General features: G+C 41.5%; 1 protein-coding gene across 6 annotated transcripts in view; it reads right to left on the bottom strand.

Annotated features, from left to right (window-relative positions):
• The window catches only part of PRICKLE1 (prickle planar cell polarity protein 1), a 133,094-nt gene that overhangs the window by 30,335 nt on the left and 81,767 nt on the right, over positions 1 to 20,992 (bottom strand). Inside the window, exon 1 of one of the 6 annotated variants that reach the window (XM_054662909.2) lies at positions 10,061 to 10,190. The exons of 3 other annotated variants lie outside the window; for them this stretch is intronic. The gene's annotated coding sequence lies outside the window, so the exon portion shown is untranslated. 6 annotated transcript variants of the gene reach the window in all.

The raw sequence follows: 20,992 nt of genomic DNA, 5'->3' as shown, positions 1-20,992 counted from the left end.
ACATATACATTGCAAAATTATTTAGATACTATAAATACCAAACCAGTAGTATGGTTTCCAGGGGAGGGCAGATTATAGGAAATTATCATTTAAAAATTATATTGATAAAATAAGTGAATTTTTATATTTTCACATTATATGTAAACCTTTTCTCTATCAATCTATCTTTTTTTTTTTTTTTTTAAGACAGAGTTTCGCTCTTGTTGCCCAGGCTGCAGTGCAATGGCACAATCTCGGCACACCACAACCTCCGCCTCCCAGGTTCAAGCGATTCTCCTGCCTCAGCCTCCTGAGTAGCTGGGATTACAGGCATGCGCAACCACGCCTGGCTAATTTTGTATTTTTAGTAGAGATGGGGTTTCTCCATGTTGTTCAGACTGGTCTCGAACTCCTGACCTCAGGTGATCTGCCCACCTCGGCCTCCCAAAGTGTTGGGATTACAGGCGTGAGCCACCACGCCTGGCTGTATCTATCTATCTATTTGAGATAGGGTCTGGAGCTGTCACCAGACCCTATAAATATTTATTTATTTGAGACAGGGTCTCAATATACTAAAATATACTACAATATTAATATATGGAAGAAAAGTTTGAAAGCAGAAATTAACATTCCAAATTTAAGGCCGGGCGCAGTGGCTCATGCCTGTAATCCCAGCACTTTGGAAGGCCGAGGTGGGCAGATCACTTGAGGTCAGGAGTTCGAAACCAGCCTGGCCAACATGGTGAAACCCCGTCTCTACTAAAATATGCAAAAATTAGCCGGGCATGGTGGCAGACAACTTAATCCCAGCTACTTGGGAGGTAGAGGCTGCAGTGAGCCAGATTGAGCCATTGCACTTAAACCTGGGGGATAAGAGCGAGACTTCTCTAAAAAAAAATAATAAAAAAAAATTCCAAATTTAAGTATTAGTTGGTATGAGAAGATACCTGAATGCATACTTCCTCTCCATGCTTTCTTCCTCCCAGTCACAAGCTTCAAGAGTGGACTCTCTGCTGCATTTACTTATAATACTGTGAGAAGGAGGGTGTCACCAGTCCCACATTTCCATAGAGCCAGACATAGTGGGACAGGGGCTGTCTGATCCCTCATGCATCCATCCATGGATTCACTGATAGATTCTTTGGCTGAGATGCAGGGTATTACTTGTTGAAGGGCACCACTGTTCGACCTAGACCTTTCCCTTGACTTAGAGACTTCGCATTCTAAATCCATATTCTGTATCTTGATTTATTCCAAAAAGAAGACAGAGAAAAATACACAAAAAAGTGAGGAAAATAAATGACTGGTCTAATTTTCAGAACTACAGAACAAACCATGATACATGGTGATTATAGGAATATTTGAGGTATGGTTAAATTTTAATATAGGAATAAAAGGAAATATTGATATGTCAATTCGGTAAGAAGTCAAGATTCAGGAACCGTGAAGGTGGGGTGACATTTGAGCTGCATTTTTAAGGACTAAAAGGATTCGATCAGAGTGATGAATGGAATGGGTTTGGGACAGGGAAGGGGGCCTAGTCCAGGCTGAGCCGGTCAAAGTTTGAGGGCCAAAAGAGCTGGAACACAGGAGGGAGAGGCTGGAGACTGCCCAAAGGCAGCCAGGCCCAGGCTGTGAATAGCTGCATAAGCCATCAGAAAGATGCCAAGTTATTCTAGGGGTAGTGGGGAGCCACAGAAGCTTAAGCAGAGACGAGTGACATGGTCGTATTTATGCCCTAATTAGAGGGAGAGTGGAGAAAACCCTGCAGAGAAACCAGATGGGAAGAGTCTCGAAGCTGCCACAGTAGTCAAGGGGAGAGAAGATAGTCGGTGTGTCTGAGGGCGTGATTTCTCAGGGTGGATAAACTGGACTTGTGGCTGCCCGGGGTGTACAGTCTGGGTAGGGGCAGTGGAAGGGGTGGCAGGAGGGACCCAGACATTCCTAAATGAGTCAGTATTTCCATGGTTTACTTGAAAGACAACCAACAGCTTAGCCCCGATGTAAGCTCTCACTTGGAATTGCCATTTTTTTCACTGCCCATGGGAGACACAGTAACTGAAGGACTTATATTTCTAAGCTCAAACTTATTTTTTTATTTTTATTTTTTTGAGACATAGTCTTAACTCTGTCACTCAGGCTGGAGTGCAATGGTGCGATCTTGGCTCACTACAACCTCCACCTCCGGGTTCAGGCAATTTTCTTGTCTCAGCCTCCTAAGTAACTTAGCTGGGATTACAGGTATGCGCCACTGTGCCTGGCTACTTTTTCTATCTTTAGGAAAGACAAGGTTTCACCATGTTGGCCAGGCTGGTCTCGAACTCCTGACCTCAGGTGATCTGCCCGCCTCAGCCTCCCAAAGTGCTGGGATTATAGGCATGAGCCATTGCGCCAGGCTTCTAAGCTCAAACTTTATCTTCCTGTTGATATTCACCTTTAAAATAGAGTATTTAAAAATATTACACTATTTACATGTAATGTTAAAAAGCTCAGTGGCCGGGCGCGGTAGCTCACATCTGTGATCCTAGCACTTTGGGAGGCCGAGGTGGGCGGATCACCTGAGGTCAGGAGTTCAAGACCAGCCTGGCCAACATGGTGAAACCCATTTCTACTAAAAATACAAAAACTAGCCAGGCATGGTGGTGGGTGCCTGTAATCCCAGCTTCTCGGGAGGCTGAGCCAGGAGAATCGCTTGAACCTGGGAGGTGGAGGTTGCAGTGAGCCGAGATCACATCATTGCACTCTAGCCTGGGTGACAAGAGAGAAACTCTGCCTCAAGAAAGTAAAAAATTAAAACATTAAAAGAGCTCAGGGGCCTATCATTATAAAAGAAGTAGGCACATGATTTTTAGGTTGGAATGTAATCCATGTGGAAGAACTACCCAACTAACTCCTACTGCAGAGATCAAAATGTCATTGGAAAGCTAGTATGTTAAATGAGGGTGTGCAATCTAGTAGTTAGGGTTTTATACAAAACTTTGAAATAATAGACACTGCTCCATCTTTTTTTTTTTTTTTTTTTTTTTTGAGCCGGAGTTTCACTCTTATTACCCAGGCTGGAGTAAAATGGCATGATCTTGGCTCACTGCAACCTCCACTTCCCGGGTTCAAGTGATTCTCCTGCCTCAGCCTCTCGAGCAGCTGGGATTACATGTGCCCGCCACCACGCCCGGCTAATTTTTTTGTATTTTTAGTAGAGACGGGTTTTCACTATATTGGTCAGGCTGGTCTCAAACTCCTGACCTCATGACCTGCCTGTCTCGGCCTCCCAAAGTGCTGGGATTACAGGCGTGAGCCACCGCGCCTGGCCTGCTCCATCTTAAATTAAAAAAAAATTTTTTATTCAGAGACAGGATCTTGCTCTGTCACCTAGGCTGGAGTGCAGTGGTGCAATCATAGCTCACTGCAGCCTCTACCGCCCAGGCTCAAGTGATCCTCCCATCTCAGCCTCTCAAGTAGCTGTGATTACAGGCGTGAGGCACTACACCCAGCTAAATTTTAAAATTATAGAATATTTGCTGCTTTGTTTCATGAACTATGTGCTCAAAACTATTTTGCTCACCACGTATTTTCTTTTTATATTTAAACTCTCCACCAACTAGGATGGTTGGTTCTCCACAAGGGAAAATCTGGGCATGCCAGCTTTTAACACTGTTACCATGTGCTATAACTAACCAAGGTGTTCTTAGAGAGGTGTCAGTAAAGAATTATTTCGAGCAGCCAGAAGCCTCCTGGAAGAAGAAAACAGCCAGCAAAGCTTTCCATAACATTTCTTTATCTTATCTGAGATTCCAGGACCCTTTCTGCAACTGTAGGAATTTAAAGGAGGTGATTTTGTAGTGAAGACTGGTTTACAAGCTTTAATTAGACTGCATCAGGGCCAAGATTTGGAATTCAAATTGTTCTGCTGATCTTGAATCACACGCAGCTCTAGTAAGTAACTGTCTTTTGATCCAAGTTACTTTTAATATTTATTTTCTCCTTTATGTTTGGAGAGCTTTAATCTCTTGAACATTGAGTCTGCGCTGGATTATAGAGGCACTAGGGAAGGGATCTTGTCTGTTTTGTTTAATGATATATCCAAAGTGCTGAGATACTCTGGCCTGGTACATTAGATACAGCAGATACTTTACCTGGCATCTAGGGGATTCTCAATAGATATTTATGGAGTGGTGAATGACTAACTTGTTCATATTTTATCCTCCACAGAACCTGACTCAGAATCTTGCGCATACTAAGTCTTAATTATCAGTCCATTTATTTATTTATTTTTTAATTTTTATTCGGATTTTTAAAAGTGAGTCAACTCATTAGAGTTTCAATGTTCCAATTCAAATATTTAAAGAAATCTCAATAGTTAGGAAGAATGAATGAGACCTATTATTTGATAGCACAACAGGGTAACTATAGTCAATAATAATTGTACATTTAAAAATAACTAAAAGAGTATAACTGGATTGTAACACAAAGGATAAATGCTCGAGGTGATGGACACTCCATTCTCCATGATATGATTACTATGCACTGCAAACCTGTATCAAAATATCTCATGTACCCCATAAATATATACACCGTCTATGTACCCATAAAAATTAAAAATAAAAAAAATTTATTGTTTAGGTCATTTGCTCTTTTTGGCTTATAAGATCTGATATGGCAATGGTTAACCAGAAAAAAAAGATCTGACACAAATTCAAACGAATTGACTAACTTGAAATCTCTTTAGAAAGCCTGAATTTCTAAATCATATGATCCACCTACCTCCAAACAAATATTGTCCTTCCTCTTCTATTCCCAGTTTGTTTATGAGACCACTAATACTCTGAGTAAACTAGAAACCCAGTCATCACAGATGCCTCCTTTACTCAGGATACCCTCCTTCTTGCCTATCATCATTCAGTTATGTATTAGATCTTTCTATCTTTTAAATTTTTCTCCACTAGGCACTGTGTCACGTACCTATAGTCCCAGCTACCCAGGAGGCTGAGGTGGGAGGATCATCTGAGCCCAGGAGTTGGAGGCTGCTGTGAGCTCTGATTGCACCACTGTACCCCAGCCTGGGCAACAGAGTAAGACCATGTCTAAAAAAAAAAAAAGAAAAGAAAAGAAAAAAAGAGAACGAAAAAAGAAAAAAGAAAAATTATCTATTGACTCTGTACAGGCATACTTCAGAGATATTGTGAGTTCACTTCCAGGCCACTGCAATAAAGCAAATATTTTAATTTCCCAGTGCATAGAAAAGTTATGTTTACACTACACTATAGTCTACTGAGTGTGCAACAGCACAATGTCTAAAAAAACAATGTACATACCTTAATTAAAAATATCTTACTGCTAAAAAATGCTAACGATCATCTGAGCCTTCAGTAAGCCATCATCTTTTTGCTGGTGGAGGGAGCCACCAATGTTGGTGGCTGTTGAGTGATCAGGATGGTAGTTGGTAAAGGTTGGGATGATTGTGACAATTTCTTATAAGGAAACGATGAAGTTTGCTGCATCAATTGACTCTTGCTTTCACAAAAGATTTCTCTGTAGCACGTGATGCTGTTTGGTAGCATTTTACCCACAGTAGAATTTCTTTCAAAATTGGAGTCAATCCTCCCAAACTCTGTTGCTGCTTTATCAACTAACTTTATGTAATATTCTAAATCCTCTGTGGTCATTTCAACAATGTTCACAGCATCTTCACCAGGAGTAGATTCCATCAAGAAACCACTTTCTTTGCTCATTTCTAAGAAGCAATTCCTCAGGCCAGGTGTGGTGACTCACGCCTGTAATCTCAGCACTTTGGGAGGCTGAGACGGGTGGATCACTTGAAGTCAGGAGTTTGAGACTAGCCTGGCTAACACGGTGAAACCCTGTCTCTACTAAAAATACAAAAATTAGCCAGGCGTGGTGGCACCCACTTGTAGTCCCAGCTACTCAGGAGGCTGGGGCAGGAGAATCTCTTGAACCTGGGAGGCATATGTTGCAGTGAGCCGAGATCATGCCACTGCACTCCAGCCTGGGTGACAGAGTGAGACTCTGTCTCTAAAAAAAAAAAAAAAAAAAAAGCAATTCCTCGTCTGATAAAATTCGATTATGAGATTGCAGCAATTCAGTCACATCTTCAGGTTTACTTTTTTTTTTTTTTTTTTAAATTTTTAAGACAGGATTTTGCTCTCACCATGGCTAGAGTGCAGTAGCACCACCAAAACTCACGGCAACCTTGAACTCCTGGGCTCAAGCAATCCTCCTGCATCAGCCTCCCAAGTAGCTAGGACTATAGGCATGTGCTCCATGCCTGGCTAATTAAAAAAATTTTTTTAAGAGATGGGGCCTTGGCGTGGTTGCTCATGCCTGTAATCCCAGCACTTTGGAAAGTTAGGGTGGGTGGATTACTTGAGTTCAAGAGTTCGAGAGCAGCCTGGGCAACACAGTGAAATCCCATCTCTACAAAAACAAAACAAAACAAAAATTAGCCAGGAATGGTAGTGTGCACCTATAGTCCCAGCTACTCGGGAGGCTGAGGCAGGAGGATCACTTGAGCCTGGGAGACAGAGGTCACTGAGATTGTGCCACCACATACTCTAGCCTAAGTGACAAAGCCAGACCTTGTCTCAAAAAAAAAAAAAAAAAGAGAGAGAGAGAGACGTTGCGTCACCTCACTATGTTGCCCAGGCTGGTCTCAAACTCCTGGCCTGAGCCTCTCACCTCAGCCTCCCAAGTAGCTGAAATTACAGGTGTAAGCTACCTTACCTGGCTTCCACTTCTAATTCCAGTTCTCTTGATATTTCTGCAGTTACATCCTCCATTGAAGTTTCTTTTTTTTTTTCTTTTTTAGATGGAGTCTCGCTCTGTCACCAGGCTGGGTGCAGTGGCGCAATCTCAGCTCACTGCAACCTCCGCCTCCCGGGTTCAAGCGATTATCCTGCCTCAGCCTCCTGAGTAGCTGGGACTACAGGCACGTGCCACCACGCCCTGCTAATTTTTTTTTTGTATGTTAGTAGAGACGGGGTTTCACCGTGTTGCTCAGGCTGGTCGCAAACTCCTGAGCTCAGGCCTTCTTCCCACCTCGGCCTCCAAAAGTGCCGGAATTACAGGCGTGAGCCACTGCGCCCAGCCCCACTGAAGTCTTGAACTGCTCAAAGTCTTCCATGAGGGTTGAAATAAACTTCTTCAAAATGTTGATATTTTAACATCCTCCTGCGAATCATGAATGTTCTTAATGGCATCTGGAGTGGTAAGTCCTTTTGCAGAAAGTTTTCAGTTTACTTTGCCCAGATCCACCAGAGGAATCATTATCTATGGCAGTTATAGCCTTAAGAAATGTATTTTTAAAGTAAGACTTGAAAGATGAAACCATCCATGATTCAGGAGCTGCAGAATGGATGTTGTGTTTGCAAGCATGAAAGCAACACTGATCTTGTGCATCTCCATCAGAGCTCCTGGGTGACCAGGTACCTTGTCAATGAGCAGTAATATTTTTAAAGAAATCTTTTTTTCTGAATAGTAGTTCTCAACATTCAGCTTAAAATAGTAAACCATGCTATAAACAGATACGCTGTCATCCAGAAGCCATATGGATGTTGTTCCATTTAAGACCACAGACAGAGTAGATTTAGCATAATTCTTAAGGGCCCTAGAATTTTTTGAATGGTCAGTGAGCAATGGCTTTAACTTAAAGTCACCAGCTGCATCAGCTCCTAACTAGAGAGTCAGCCTGTCTTTCAAAACTTGGAAGTGAGGCATCGACTTCTCCTCTTAAGCTACGAAAATCCTAGATGGCATCGTCTTCCAATATAGGAACTCAACTGCATTGAAAATCTGTTGTTTAGTGTAGCCACCTTCATCAGTGATCTTAGCTGGATCTTCCAGATAACTTGCTGCAGCTTCTCCATCACCACTCGCTACTTCACCTTGCACTTTCATGTTAGAGAGATGGCTTCTTTCCTGAAACCTCATGAAGCAACCTCTGCTAGCTTCCAACTTTTCTTCTGTAGCTTCCTCACCTCTCTCAGCCGTCGTAGAATGGAAGAGAGTTAGGGCTTTGCTCTGGATTAGGCTTTGGCTTAGGGGAATGTTGTGGCTGGTTTGATCTTCTATTCAGACCATTAAAACTTTCTATCAGCAATAAGTCTGTTTCACTTTCTTATAATTCATGTTCACTGGATTAGCACTTTTAATTACCTTCAAGAACTATTCCTTTGCAGTCACAACTTGGCTAGCTGGTTTGGCACAAGAGGACTAGCTTTTGGCCTCTCTCAGCTTTTAACATGCCTTACTCACTAAGCTTAATCATTTCTAGCTTTTGATTGAAAGTGAGAGATGTGTGCCTCTTCCTTTCACTTGAACACACAGGCCACTGTAGGGATATTAATTGGCCCAATTGCAATATTGCTATGTCTCAGAGGATAGGGAAAGCCAAGGAGGAGGAGAAAGATGAGGGAAAGGCCATCTGGGAGAGTAGTCAGAACACACAAAACATTTATCGATGGCCGGGCGTGGTGGCTCACGCCTGTAATCCCAGCACTTTGGGAGGCCAGGGCGGGCGGATCACGAGGTCAGGAGATCAAGATCATCTTGGCTAACATGGTGAAACCCTGTCTCTACTAAAAATACAAAAACAAAATTAGCGGGGCGTGGTGGTGGGTGCCTGTAGCCCCAGCTACTCGGGAGGCTGAGGTGGGCGAATGGCGTGAACCCAGGAGGCAGAGCTTGTGGTGAGCCGAGATCGTGCCACTGCACTCCAGCCTGGGTGACAGCGAGACTCCATCTCAAAAAAAAAAAAAAAAAAAAAATTCGATTAAATTTGCCATCTTATATGGGCACAGTTCATGGTGCCCCAAAACAATTAAAATAGTAACATCAAAGATCACTGATCACAGATCACTATCACAGATATAAAAATAATGAAGCAGTTTGAAATATTGCTAGAATTATCAAAATGTGACACAGAGACACGAAGTGAGCACATGGTGTCAGAATAAATGGTGCTGGTAGACTTGCTTGACACAGGATTGCCACAACGCAGTATCTGTGAAGCATGATACAGCAGTGTGCAGTAAAACGAAGCATGCTGGTATCTTTCCTCCCTACTCCTACCGCTGCTGCCTGCCCATGTCCCCACACCGGACACGACCGCAGCCTAACTCACTCCCTCAGGTCTGCCCATCCCTATGTTCATTCTTCACTGGACACCACAAATCTAATGATGCCATTCTCTTTTAAAAAATTATTTATTTATTTATTTATTTCTAATAGAGATGGGTCTCACTATGTTGTTCAGGCTCATCTTGAACTCTTAACTCTTAGCCTCAAGGGATCTCTCGCATCAGCCTCCCAAAGTGTTGGGATTACAGGTGTGAGCCTCCATGCCTAGTCTCATTTTCTTTTTTTCTTTTCTCTCTCTCTTTTTTTTTTTTTTTTTGGAGACAGGGTCTTGCTCTGTCACCCAGGCTAGAATGCGGTGGTGCGATCATGGCTCACTGCAGCCTCGACCTCCTGAGCTCAAGTGATTCTCCCACCCCAGCCCTGCTGAGTAGCTGGGACTATAGGTGTGTGTCACCACCCTGGTTAATTTTTTGTATTTTTAGTGGAGATGGGGTTTTGCCATGTTGTCTAGCCTGGTATCGAACTCCTGGCCTCAAGCCATCCTCCCACCTTGGCCTCCCAAAGTGTTGGGATTACAGGTGTGAGCCACTGTGCTTGGTCTCATTTTCTTTTAAAATCTCTTCTGCGGGCCAGGCATGGTGGCTCATGCCTGTAATTCCAGCACTTTCAGAGGCTGAGGCAGGAGGATTGTTTGAGCCCAGGAGATCGAGACCAACCTGGACAATAGGATGAAACCTTGTCTCTATTTAAATTAAAAAACAAAATCCCTTCTTCAGTTTTTCCAAAACCTTCGTGAGATAAAATTAAGACTCTTTACAAAGAAGCCCGTCCATTTCCAGTCCCTACTGATCCTCTAGCTCTGTCTCCATCATTAGTCATACCTCACTTTCAGGCTGTAGAACTGGTAGTTTCCACCCATATGTTTCATTCTGCTGTTTCTTCTACTTAGAGCCATCTAATCACTTGCTTTTGTTAACCTAACTCTTACTTCAAGACTTTGTTCAGGATGGATCCAGGAAATGTTCCCTGAAGCCCCATCAGACCAAGGGCTTCCACACTGAGCTCTCACTGCTCCAGAACTCTCCATCAGTCCCAAAACTAACAGCATGAGAACTCAAGTATGTATTAGAATTCTGAGTCATTTTTCACATACAGTGTGATGTCACTACTTTATCTTTGGTGATAGATTAAGAACACAATAGTGCCAAATGAACCTCTCTCATTATTATACCAGCTATAACTTATGGAGTACTCATATGCTAGGCATTGTACTAAATCAGGTACATTTAAAAAAAAATCCTTATAACAACATAAGGTGGATCTTATTTTCCCATTTTACAAAGGAGAAAAGTAAGATAAATTGTATAAAGTTATCAGGTAATTTGGGAAGGAGCCTATATTCAAACCTTGGTCTGACACCAAAGCTGATGCTCTAAATGACTGTTTGTTTTTAAAGTAGAGCTTCATATAAATAGCAAAATAATATGCTTTGCTTTTCCTGGCTTTTCTCTTGGCAGCATCACCAGAATGTAAGTAGAATAAATCTAGAATTTTTTTTTTTTTTTTAGAGTCTCGCTCTGTTGCCCAGGCTGGAGTGCAGTGGTAGGATCTCGGCTGACTGTAGCCTCCACCTCCCAGGTTCAAGCAATTCTCCTACCTCAGCCTCCTGAGTAGCTGGGACTATAAGCACATGCCACCACACCCGGCTCATTTTTGTATTTTTAGTAGAGACGAGGTTTCACCATGTTGGCCAGGCTGGTCTTGAAATCCTGACCTCAGGTGATCCATCCACCACGGCCTCCCAAAGTGCTGGGATTACAGGTATGAGCCACCGTGTCTGGCCTAGAAATTTATTTATTTATTTATTTGAGACAGAGTCTTGCTCTGTTGCCCACGCTGGAGTGCAGTGGACTGATCTTGGCTCACTGCAACCTCTGCCTCCCGGGTTCAAGCGATTCTCCTGCCTCAGTCTCCCAATTAGCTGGAATTACAAGGGCCTGCCACCATGCCTGGCTAATTTTTGTAGTTTTTTATTTTTATTTTTATTTTTTTTAGTAGAGATGAGTTTTCACCATGTTGGCCAGGCTGGTCTCGGACTCCTGACCTCAAGTGATCCACCTGCCTAGGCCTCCCAAAGGGCTGGGATTACAGGCATGAGCCACCGTGCCCATCCACGGCCCAGAAATTTTTAATACCATATTATTTCAGCCAGAAATGAAGCAATGATTGTCAGTCTCATTTAGGGGAGCTCAATGACAATATTTTGGCTTTGCTGGCCTTTCGGACCAAAGAGTTATACAGCACAAAGGCCAAAACATAGGGGACCCTCCAACACACACACCAACCCTGGAGATAATCAGACAAATGACACCCTGAGCTTTCTGAAGCAGTTCATTGTACCATCTTAATTTCTATAGATACAAAATCATTTTATTGTCCAAATACAACAAAACTAGCCTGTATTTGAAGATCTTTATATAATAGTTGCTTTGTTGCCTATTAGGCATTACCAGTATCAGTACGTACTAAGCACTTAGTCAAAGACAGCACTCTTGGATGAGTTCAGCAACCCAACCATCACCTCTTCCACTTAAATGCAGATTATGCTGAACAAAAGAGAGACCATGAGCATGGTTCAGTTGTTAGTTTGTGTGTAACGCATTCTACTGAACGTATCTCACATGATATCCTGAAGGCAATGAAGTAATGCAGCCATTAACAAACTTTTCAGACAAAATTGATTATAGCTCAACTCACAGCACTATAATACATTTTTCATTAATTTTCTTTTTTTTTTTTTTTACTAAAATCTTTCAGTTTCAACAAATAAAAAAAAGCAATAGAATTAATATTCTTTCTAGCAGCATATCTGGGCAATTCTAACAATATGTCCCCAAACAAAAATTTATTGCAGATGAGCTCAAATAATAGGAGACTATTAGAACTCGTATCACATGGGCTTGTAAAGACAATCTACTTTCTGCTGAAGACCAAACATTTTTACTTAACACAAACTCTAGTTCCAATTAAAGACAGCTGAGTATATTGTTACTTTTATAATAGACTAGATCACATTTCCATGGTCAACCATTTCTGAACTTATCAGCTTTTCTTTCAAGAAATTCTAACAAGATTCCAGCAATCTCTGAAATGCTTCTACCTATTGGAAAAGTGGGTTTGGTGGGAGCGATTTAATGAAGACTAAAAGTATGATTTAGGAAATCATTTTATGACATCACATTTTTAGGATCTGAACAGTCTAAAGGTTTTTTGAAAGAATCCAATGATATGGCTAGACAATCTCTGTAAATGGAGCCACCGCTCAAAACATAAAAGAGGAGAGCAAGGCCGGGTGCGGTGGCTCATGCTTGTAATCACAGCACTTTGGGAGGATGAGGCAGGCAGATCATGAGGTCAAGAGATTGAGACCATCCTGGCCAACATGGTGAAACCCCATGTTTTGTATTTTGTAAAAATACAAAAATTAGCTGGGCATGGAGGCGCGTGCCTGTAGTCCCAGCTACTCAGGAGGCTGAGGTAGGAGAATCGCTTGAACCCGGGAAGGGGAGGTTGTAGTGAGCCAAGATCGTGCCACTGCACTCCAGCCTGGTAACAGAGTAAGACTCCATCTCAAAAAAAAAAAAAAAAAAAAAGAAAAGAAAAGAGGAGAGCAAATTCCTATACAAGCAACATTTATGATCATCTTCTTGCCTTTCCAGTAACCTTTAAAATGACCTTCCCTAACATGCAACTGATTCCTACGAATATCTTTCATGAAGTGGCTTTTTTTTCCCCCATACAGTCAGGCAAATTAAAATCTACTACAGAAAAATGCTTGTCATTCAGTTTCTCATGCCTAATTAAGAGATTTCTTAGGGAGAATAAATATGATGATCACACACATAAATATTTGGGATCCTTGAAAGCCTATAACAGAAACATCCAGGCATTATGATGCTGATGCTATATAAATAACAAATTTAATTAATAGTGGAATTATAAGGGGAAAAATAATTCAAGACAACTGCTAGTGTATTATCTGTACTGCAAATTTTCTGTGCTTGTGAAGAAAACACTCACCGTTGCCATCAACACTGCTAGGAGCAATTCGAAGAAGGTGGGCTGGGACTTTTGCCATGCTACTTCTAGAAGCCTGTCAATAGGTGTGACAGTTAATTTACAGAATGGCCTGGAATGAATGGACATTTATAGTTTTCTGTTTGTGTTTTGTCTCAGAAGCGTAAATACAAGGCCTACTTAACCGGAGTACTTTATAGGTATATATGTATATACACCTATATATATATACACACACACACACCTATATATATATACACACACACAGCTATACATATATACACACACACCTATATATATACACACACCTATACATATACCTATATATATATACACACCTATATATATATACCTACATATATATATATAGATATATATTTGTTTTTCTTTTCTTTTCTTTTTTTTTGAGACAGGGTCTCATTCTGTTGTCCAAGTTGGAGTGCAGTGGCACGATCAAAGCTCACTGCAGCCTCAAACTCCTGGGCTCAAGCAATCTTCCCGCCTCAGCCTCCCAAGTGGCTGGGACCATGAGCACACACCACCATGCCTGGCTAATTTTTGTATTTTTTTTTGTAGAGACAGGGGTCTCACTGTCTTGCCCAGGCTGATCTTGAACTTGTAGGCTCAAGCAATCTTCCTGCCTTGGCCTCTCAAAGTGTTGGGGTTACAAGCATGAACCACCATGTCTGGCTTGTGTGATTTTTTTAAAAAAATATTTATTCTCTTCTCCTTTCTACTTTCAACTACCAAGGATGCACATTTTACACTGGAATGGATTTTCAGCGCAGACGCGGGAAAGGGCCGAGTCTTAGATGTCTTTTTTTCTCTATTTCTTTCCTTCCCTGTAAGGTTTTTCTTTATGGAGCTTTCAGTTTTAGGTTTCCATAACCTCCTAATGCAAAACAGGCTAAGAAGAGCAACGAATGTAACAAACCACATGTTGCTTTGCTTCTCTCTTTTTGAGGAGGAAAAATCCAGCTTCCAAGAAGAGTATGCAAACTTGCAGTTAAGCTGAAATTAAAGATGTTTTAAAGGTTTCTTAACCCTGGTCTTGGCCATCTTGTAATATTTTAAAATGTAAACGGAAACATATGATTACGATAAACTCTGATTCTACTTAAGAGCAAACAGAACATGTTAAGTCCATGGGTAATAGTTTACTAAATCAATTTGGACTTGTGGGGCAATCTGAATATTTCCACCTAGGCCAAAGATAAGAGACGCAATACAAAAATTAACTTTTAAGCATTTCACTGTGAAATCAACACTTGTGCATTCTGAGCCTTGGATTAACAATCTATATCTGGGCTCCTGCAGACTTGCATAAATTATTTAAAAATTTTATGGCTCAATTCAGCTGTCAAAGAGAAGAGCCTTTTGACAACATTTCACACCTGTTACTTATCTAGTAAAGTCCTGGGCTTAGTTACTCCCACCTGGGATGAGCATGTCCAGACTTCCCGCACACTCATTTTACACAAGGGGATAGATTCTTTGCAGTGCTGGATAGTAAAGAAATTAAGACACACTAAAATCCCCGGAATTTTCCCAAAATAGACTATCACAATACAAATCTTAACTAAAGTAACTACTGAGAAAAGAACACAGACGTTATAGAATGATCATGAGAGCTGGTCTATTTGAGCTCTTCAGTGTAACATACACACACAAAACAAACAAGAGCCACCGACTTCAATACTTGTTCTAAGGAAAGCACTAAAGTAAAAACAATTAAGAAAGCTGATTTCTCTTCTGAGTCTTATAGTCATAGAAGGGTGAATGCACAAAAATAATTCATATATGAATATCCCTAGCCGTTGGGGTAATTCTCAGCTATGGGAATCTGATTTACCTCCTCACCTTCTTTATACCTTTTCCAACTCACTTAATAAAGGGATGAATGCTAGGTCACACCTGAGGTTCCTGTAATCTCCCGAAATTCCTCCCAGGGTCCTCCCATCATGAATCTGCCTATAATTCAAAAAGCGGGTTCTGGTTATTTAGTTAAGTAACAAAGGGAATTCTTGGGGAAAAGTGGTTTGAGACCAACTTTAGCTTAAATTCTAGGTCTGTGGCAAAAAAACAGAATCAAAAACCCACTTCCTCACAAAAATCATATGTGGATTTTAGAAGTTCTAAATGATACCAGAATATCAACTCTGTGGATGGTTTAAAAAAGGGAGGAAAATGCGATATGAAGAAAAGCGAGGTCTGAGGAAAATTCTGTATCATAAAACGTGAGGACCCGTAACAAGCAGGGGATGTTAGCAGTTGATTGCAGATTTCTGAAAATAGAGGCCAGAAAAGGCTCAGAGGCACCACTCCTGGATGTGAGTCCTGGGCATGGTGCCAAGAAAAGAAACTTCTTACTCAGGAATATTTGGTGGGCAGAGTACAGGGAAACTGCTTAGTTATAATTCAAGTGACTTTAAGGAAAATACTCTGACTGGGGAATCAAAGAATACCTGCCTCCAAAAAGCACATTTAGTGGGCAGAAAAATCTGCACGGAACTAGTGTTGCTCTGGAACTGACTCTACAAATGTGTTGCTTCTCTCCTTTTGCAGCACCCAAGCTTAGTAGGTGTATGAGGGAGCTACTGTTGATGTAAAATGAGTTTTGTTGAAACTGCTGAATGAGATTTGTATTAGTTAGTGCTCTGTGGTTGTAAGTAACAGAAACCAAAGTAACTTAGGGGGAAAATGGTGAGGGGCAATAATTCATTGGAAGGATACAGAGGTGTCTCAGGCTAACACAAGGGCGGGAATGCAGCTGAGCTTCAAAAAATGGCTATAATTCAGAAATGGAAAACCCCTGGACATTTAGACAGCATTCTTTCTCCATTCCTGTCTCTGCTAATTTCTGGTTTAACACTTTATTTTTCTCTCGTTGCAGACAGACAGGACTTTATGGCTCATTGTTCTGTAAGGTTAAAACATGGTCACTTAGCTGGGCACGGTCGCTCATGCCTATAATCTAGCACTTTGGGAGGCTAAGGCAGGTGGATCCCCAGGTCAGGGGTTTGAGATCAGCCTGACCAACATGATGAAACCCGGTCTCTACTAAAAATACAAAAATTAGCCGAGCGTGGTGGCGGGCACCTGTAGACCCAGCTACTCGGAGGCTGAGGCAGGAGAATCACTTGAACCCAGGAGGTGGAGGTTGCAGTGAGCCTAGACTGTGCCACTGCACTCCAGCCTGGGCAACAGAGTGAGACTCCATCTCAAAAAACAAAAAACAACAAAAACACGGCTACTTCACAGTTCTGGGGTTAGGATCCATTATGATTGCAAAGGGTCCACCCCTTGGCCATGTATCTGTGTGGGTAGATGGATCTGGATTTGTGTGAGTGTTTGGGCTGGAGGCCAGTAACTCAGCAAAGGTGGAACAGTTTTGTCCTCCACAGGTATTCTAAAAATGTCATTTAAATGGATTAAAACATTCTATTTGTAGAATAAGGCAACAGCACTTGCTATTAGATATGATGCATGGGAATTAGGTTGCCTTTGTTTTTTTGTTTTTGTTTTTGTTTTGAGACAGAGTCTCACTCTGTTGCCCAGGCTGGAGTGCGGTGGTGTGATCTCAGCTCACTGCAACCTCTGCCTTCTGGATTCAAGCAATTCTCCTGTCTCAGCCTCCAGAGTAGGTGTGACTACAGGCACGCACCACCATGTCCAGCTAATTTTTGTATTTTTAGTAGAGATAGGGTTTCACTATATTGGTCAGGCTGGTCTGAAACTCCTGACCTCAGGTTATCCACCTGCCTCAGCCTCCCAAAATACTGGGATTACAGGTGTAAGCCACTGAGCCCGGCCCAGGTTGCATTGGTTAGTTGTGCTCCAACAGCAATTGATGCTGAGTGGACTGGCAATGTAAGAATCACCTGGAAAGCCTCTTAAAATACACAGAAGCCTCAATCATATCCCTACAGATTTTGACTCAGTAACTCTCAATTAGGATCCAGAAATTTGCATTTAATGTAGTCTCCATAGATAACTGCAATTTGTACCTAGGTGTAGGAACTACTGGTCTACAGACATCATTCACTTTGGTTACCAGCTCTCCTAAAAAAGTGGTAACTTTGTGGAATCAGAACAAAAAGTTATTTTAAGTTTTCATTCATTAGTTGGTTAAGGCGAAATTCTACCCGGACATCGCAAAGTCTTCAATGTTGCGTATCAAGCACCCATGTTGCTGAGTGACTCTCAGGACTCTTTTATGAAAAGTTCTGAAGGGGAAGTGATTTTAGGGATTTGACCCATCTGAGCTAAGATGTCTTTCTCAAATGAAAGTTAACTTCATTAATTATATAAGTAAAAAATGTTCTTTTTTCTTTCTTTCTTTCTTTTTTTTTTGAGATGGAGTCTCTCTCTGTTGCCCAGGCTGCAGTGCAATGGCGTGATCTGGGTTCACTGAAACCTCGCCTCCTGGGTTCAAGCGATTCTTCTGCCTCTGCCTCCCAAGTGGCTGGGATTATAGGCACCCACCACCACCCCCAGCTAATTTTTGCATTTTTAGTAGAGATGAGGTTTCACCATGTTGGCCAGGCTGGTCTTGAACTCCTGACCCCAGGTGACCACCCACCTCGGCCTCCCAAAGTGTTGGGATTACAGACGTGAGCCACCGCGCCCAGCCCAATAGTGTTCTTTTTTTTTTTTTTTTTTTGAGACAGTCTTACTCTGTCGCCCAGGCTGGAGTGCAGTGGCACGATCTTGGCTCACTGCAATCTCTGCCTCCCGGGTTCAAGCAACTCTCTACCTCAGCCCTGAGCAGCTGGGATTATAGGTACCCACCACCATGCCCGGCTAATTTTTGTATTTTTAGTAGAGACGGTGTTTCACCATCTTGGCCAGGCTGGTCTTGAACTTCTGACCTTGTGATCTACCCGCCTCGACCTCCTAAAGTGTTGGGATTACAGGCGTGAGCCACCGCACCTGGCCATGTTCTTTTGGCATAGCTTGTGGTACTGGTTTTGAGCCACAAAACCTTTGAATATTATGGTTTCTCTAAAATGTTTGTAGGAGGGGTTAGAAAAACAAAATGAGAAATATAGAAATCAAGGCCATTTCATCATCTAATATCTAAACCCATTATTTGGGGGACATGCAAGGCTTAATTTTAATTATGCATAGTTTCTGCAATTTCAACACATTTCTTATGCAAAAGCTGTATGTTCATGAAGCTTTTGAAGTGAGTGCTGCTCCCCTGGATGTAAATTAACTGCTGTCCTGCTGGGTAGGGCTGTTGAAACTTGAAGGCTGCTGGGCAGCTGCTGTCTCCCTGCTTTCTGAGTGTTCATTAGTGTTCCGGCACACGGACGGACACATAGCAGGCAGATCACGTGTCATTTGGGGGACAGGGGATAGTTACTGAAAATACTAAGCAGATCAAGTTGTGTAGACAAAGCAGAAAAACAATTAAAACAATGACTCTTACAGACAAAAGATGGAAAGGGTTTTGAACCCTTTTGAACTAAACATACCCTAACTCACTGGGACACCACAACTTGTTATTTGCCCTAAAGTGACCACTGACAAATGATTCCATCTGTTCATAATTGTATCTCTTGCTCCTCTCTGTTGTAACATTATTCCTTTCTCCTTGCACCAGTTCTATAGCTTTTCACTTGCTCAGTCTTCTGATTTATTATATGGAAGAACTTTTTTTTGAGCTGTTATGATCACATTACTGTAAGGAAGAATTCTTCTGGAGGAACTAACCTCCATTCCCCATCATACTGTCAATGAAGGTTGCATTGCACTGAGCAGGCGGCAGAGCCTAAATGATGTTGACTGACATTTATAAAGCCAAAGCATCTGTGTTGATTTAATGCAGAGAAATAGAAGATGACTATAGTCAGTCATGTGATAGACTAGACATAAGCTTATCTCCAGCTTCAATCGCAGTGTTGACAATGTTAATTTTTCCTCATTAGCCAGAGAATAAGATAAACACATATTGGAGGATACACAGTATAAGATTATAGCTCCTGTTCCTGTGTGATTTTATCAGGATATAAAATGCAACGATGTCAATCTCATTTGGATTAATCCATCCATTTGCCCTTTTTGGGGTTTTATAAAAGTTAACTATACAAACAAGCAATAGTGAAAATATATTTCAATGGCAATTTAGATACCATTTTTATATTTTTAAGAACTCATGAAAAGATAATTCTTTTATAAGGGCTCTAGTGGAAAATGGAAAGAATAGAGAATGTGGCTTTGAGAAGGAGGGGGGAACAGGAAAAGGGAAAGGGGGTGAAATGTTGGCCTTAGACTAAGTATTTTTTATAAAGGATCCTCCACGCTCATACTGCTTCAAGGCACTAGGAGCTTTATTATATCGGCAATAACCTTAGCACAACATCCCTTCCTATTAGAATATCCTATACCATTACTTTAAACTTTTTTGGCTTAAAATTCAAGTAGGCCTGAACATTATGTGCAATGTAATTCTCACAAGTGAGCTACTGTTTAAGAAAAAAAAGAAGGCAAGTGGTAATAAATCTGTAAATCCCTACTGCAGTTCTCAGGATAACATTTATTGGTCTGGGCTTAACTGTTTTATACATGGGTATATAACATACACCAAATTAGAAATGTAAAATTCATCAACAGGACTCATTGATAAGGAACTGCTTCATAAATAGCTTTATTTCTTAGAGGTAAAAGAAAAAATACATATATATATGAAAAGAAATTTGCTTTAGGTTGAACACATAGAAAATATTTCAAAATTGCCTGGCTTTAGACACAGGTGGGCAGACAGGTACCAGAAGCAGTGGAAAGGAAGAAGGGGAGAGGGATGCACTTTCAGGGTGCTTGGAGATTGTGGCGCTCTATTCTGATTCTGGAATGGAGACGAACAGGGCTTGTCACTGTAGTTCTGCTTCTACCACTAACTGGCTAGAAGACCTTTACCCTGGGGACCTCAGTTTCTCATCTACACAGCGGCAGATGATCTCTAAGTTCTTTTGGCTATGAAATCCTATAATTCTCTGATTCCTTCAGTTTATAAACCCTAGAAATAAAGGTCAGTTGTATATATAGGGGCCAGTTTAAACCCAAAAGCTATTTTAGAACCTGTTGCTCCACCCCAGAGTGATGAAGTAGAAACAATTGCATGTGCTCCCTTTGAGAACAGCAGCCTGTCAGTCTTCTGGGCCCTGTACTCGCAGAGGAGACCACAGCCGGTGATGGGCCTGACAGTCTGAGCAGCCACACAAGGCCTTTTTGTCTCCGTGGGGTTTAGACAGTATTAAACTTCAAATGCAAGTGCTAAGGCATTTACCCTAAATTCTCAATCTCATCTGTAGTTCCTTAGTCTGAAATGGAAAATTCTATTTTGGGAAACTGCCTAGAGACGCATTTAGGCTAACATGAAGGAAAAGTTGGAAAGCAAAATTGAATATAAAACATAGAAACTCTCAAAGAACTATTGAAAAAGGAAAATAAAATTCTTCCTTTAAAGCACACTCCAGAATTAAGTTCCAAGGGTCTTTCCATATCAAAAAGGATGCTCCCACAGCACCATCACTTCCCTGCCTTATTCTGCTCACCCTTTATTTTAGTTGTCTGTGGTCTCTGCTGGGTGGGACGACTTGGGAGGATGGAGAACCAGAGCACCATGCTCAGTGCAGCAACACATAGAAGGAACTGGACAAAGGTTTGTTGAGTACCTGAATGACTGAATGACCAGCTTGGGCAACATAGCAAGACCTCGTCCTTAATAACAATAATAATAATAATATAAGACTACCACTTACTGTATTTTTCTACTTACTGCTCTACTAATGGCCTTTACTAAGAAATAGCTCATGTCAATTTGTCCAAAAGATTATCA

This window comes from Pan troglodytes, chromosome 10 (assembly GCF_028858775.2).
Source record: "Pan troglodytes isolate AG18354 chromosome 10, NHGRI_mPanTro3-v2.0_pri, whole genome shotgun sequence".
In the NCBI taxonomy this organism is placed as follows: Eukaryota; Metazoa; Chordata; class Mammalia; order Primates; family Hominidae; genus Pan; species Pan troglodytes.
The sequence above is the reverse complement of the archived record's forward strand: the minus strand, read 5'-3'. Positions and strand labels throughout refer to the sequence as shown.